The sequence below is a fragment of the Coturnix japonica genome, chromosome 4, assembly GCF_054131305.1.
Source record: "Coturnix japonica strain WE chromosome 4, WE-NBRP24, whole genome shotgun sequence".
Lineage (NCBI taxonomy): Eukaryota > Metazoa > Chordata > Aves > Galliformes > Phasianidae > Coturnix > Coturnix japonica.
The window spans coordinates 15,151,335-15,155,036 of record NC_140666.1 but is presented as its reverse complement, the minus strand read 5'-3'; the positions used below and the strand labels follow the sequence as shown (position 1 = coordinate 15,155,036).

Sequence of the window (3,702 nt, the reverse complement as noted above, 5' to 3'; positions counted from 1 at the left end):
TGGCTGTTCCTTTTTTTCCATACTTTATAACAAGATGCATCATTCATAAAATTCTGTAAGAGTTTGTATATCCCTCTGCAAGCATTCAGATTGTTCATGCATTTAAACTATGCAGTTTGGTGGGTCTTTATGCTTACAGTTGTCTGGTTCTATATTACCACCATGGCATGCGCTTAAAAGGTTTGTGTAATCTCATTTGAAGATCAGCAGGTATTGATTTCTAATTTGTTTTATTGTAAGTCTAAAGTTCATTTGCACTGTAAACCTGCAAGCCATCTCTGGAACTAAGCCTAAGAAAAGATCTTAGCTTCTCTGATTGTAACATAAATACAAAGGAAGAGTCTGAAGAGGTAGGTTTGGAGTACATCTGAGTTGTAATGAAAGACTTTTTGGGCATGTTAATTAAATAAAGCATTCTAGAAATGTTAGCAGTAGTGCTTCTGACTAGTCTGTCTTTCTCATCTGATCATAATTAAATAGTTTTGTTCTTTGAAATCCCCTTCTTGTTCAGAGAGCTGTGATTCATGTAGCATGCAGGCTGATAACCTGTGTGGTGCTTTCAGCAGTTCACACCCAGATACTAGACCCTTTGTAACTGGGAGGAGAAATAATGTTGTTCATCCTTCACTTGCTAAGTTCAGATTAATTTTATTTATGATGAAGCTATTATTCAATTTAGAATGTGGCAATCTAGCCATCTACACTTCCTTTTTCTTGATAATAATCAGTATGCTAGAAGCTAATCTTTTGATTTTCATATCCCCTTGGTACATAAAAGAATGATGTGCCATATCTGACAGTATGTGCAGAAGACTTTTTTAGTAGTTATCTTTAATAAACTGGTAGTCCTTCATTTCTCAGCATTCAAAGGCCTTTTAAAATGGCTGGAGAAAATAAACATATTCAGAAATACTACGAAGTTCAGTTAAGAAATTAATGCTTGTGTAGCAACAGAAGTGAGCCTGAGTACCGGCATTTTAACTGAATACCATACCCATCTTTTACAAAGATTTTGTATTGCTTTTGCTATCAAAGCTATTGAAATGCCATTTGTTAGAGAAGAAACTTTCCATTTTTCATACTGCATGCACACTATATATCACTGTTGTGAAATAAGGCTGTTGTATGCTTGTAGTATATATCCACAGTGCACTTCTTTGCTGTTGGTGTAATTAACTTCAAGTTATACTGCCTCAAGGAGAATTCATCTTTGGCAGTTTGGTTGAAGGGGAAAAAACAAACAAACAAACAGCCAGATGGTAAAGGAAAATAATATATGATGCTCTGCTTTACAAATTGTGATTAATTTCACTTTCATTTTATAATCCTTGAAGACTAAAGCTTTTAAATTCCCAAACCTGATTTGAGGAAGTATGGTGACACTTAAAAACTTAAACTGAAATATAGCATCAGCTGATTCACTCTGCCATGTACATAAATTTTGAATTAATTTGGAAGGCTTTCATTGGCACAGAGGAAACACAATCATACACATGTAAGAGAAGATCTACCATTAAGTGGAAACCAGACTATTTTCTTCTAGCTTTCAGTGTGGATGTAGATACTGAGGTTACCAATCAAAGCTATGATTAGTTAGTAGTTTTGAAACGCTAGTTCAGTTTTTCCTGCAAATATTAATTTCAGCAAACATTAGTAGCTTGCTCCCACATTCTTTCTCCTGGTTCTTTGATCTTCCACAATGAAAAGACATTCATCAGAGTGGGAGATTTGTGTTGTGTTGCAAATTTATCACTTTCAAAACTTTGCTTAGGCCAGGTCACACAATCTTTAAGAATATATATGAAGAAGGACAACTTTGGGGGTGAAAAAAACACAAAACATACTTGAAAAGTAAATCTTGTACTCACTCTGTGAACTGGAATACAATAGATTTTTATTTTTTTTCTTCAAAACTGCTAGGAATTGAGTTAGTGGATTCTTAGATATATAAAAGGAACCTGTTCAGCTTCTTCAGCAATAGTTTGTAGTTGACTTCTTTTAGCATTATTTTTTTGCAGAAAACATATAAGCTGAGATTGGAGTATGAGAATGGCAATATAACAAATTATATGCAAAATCTGCTATTTGGTCAAGCAAAGCACACTCAAAGAAAGTAATGAATACTAATGTATCTCTTATAGAAGGAGAGCTGAACTCTTAAGTTAGATGAGTATGTTCCTCTATGAAACTGTGAGCTGCATTACTGTTTTAAAGGATACTATGTTTTATCAATGGATGTTGATGTCTGAGATTAATACTGAATTATTAAATTATTATTAATTATTTTCATAGTTTGCTTACTAGTAATAGTGTCATTTTGCTTAAACCTTGATGGAAAATTGGCTTCCTGAAACTATTAGAATTTAATAATGGGTATGCCTGAATACTCAGAAACTTTCTTATTTAAACTTATTTAAAATATAGTGTATCTTTATATGAAAATAGTTTCAAAAACCTAACGTACAAAAACCCACAGTGTTTTATATGCAATTTGTCACATACTAATTAAAAATTTGAATTTGTGCTGGAAAAAATTTAAGACTTCTTCAAGAAACTTTCTTTACATTGCCAAAAAATAGAGGTTTGAATATTGTGCTTTACATATTGTCACAGAATATAAAACAATAAAAGCTGTCACCAAGTTGGCAGCAAAGAACTCAAGTCTTTCTCAAATCTAAGAAACATTTTATTTGCTAGCATTTATTATGCGTAAAAACTTACATGTGCGTGTATACATCTGTATTTTTATTAAAATTTAATCTAAGCATATACAATGAATGAGATATAAATATAGAAGCTCAATTATGAGACCTATTTCATATACTGAATGCACTAGGAAAACAAATTTGATTTGTGTGTTGGCATATTGTGTTGCAAAGTCTGAATTAGTAGATATATTGATAGTAATAGGAAATTGAACTAGATGACCATTAAAGGTCCCTTCCAAATTGAAGGATCTCAGGATTCTGATAAAGTAATAGGAGAACTTCCCTGAGAATGCAGGAAGAAAACTATTGCTGTAGTGAGCTGAATTTATTTAGAGATGTTGGGAATTTTTGGTGTCCTTAAATCCGTGATGCCATTTTCACCATACACTGAATTACGAACACGTGACCATACTATGAGATTTGTCTTTTCTAGGAGTACAGTTGTAAAACAAGATTTGCTTAAGTATTTAAGGCTGGATTACTACTGTTGAAGATGAATAGCCATTGATTATGATGTACTCTTCAAAACATTTAAGTTATTATTTTGCTTGGATCTATTTGGATGCAAATATGCATGATAATGGAAAAAGGAAATATTCAAGGAAGTACTTAGAAAGCACACTGCAGATTTAGTAGCATGAGTAAATCATGGTGTAAGATTTTTTTGTTGTTGTTTTGTTCTTTCTTTTGTGATCATTTATGCACTTATATGTGGGTGTGTGAATAATTCTACCTGAGATGTGACTTTGAATTCTGAAACAGTTGAAATAGAGTAAAATGATGATAAATTTATGCTTTGAGTTGCTTCTTTTAAATTGAGTACATTCTTTTCCCATCTTGACATCTAAAGTTAAGTTCAATTTATGCAAATAAAGGTGTTTTTTTTGTTTTTTTGTTTTGTTTTTTTTTTTGTTTTGTTTTGTTTTTTGTTTTCTTCTCTGTTTCATTATACAAGTTTTTGAGTTCAGGAAATGAGTTTAGGAGTGTAGGAAAT

At 32.1% G+C, this 3,702-nt stretch overlaps 1 protein-coding gene across 3 annotated transcripts in view; it reads left to right on the top strand.

The window, feature by feature from the left end:
* Positions 1-3,702, top strand: part of PCDH11X (protocadherin 11 X-linked) — a 447,910-nt gene that overhangs the window by 106,650 nt on the left and 337,558 nt on the right. The window lies entirely within an intron of this gene.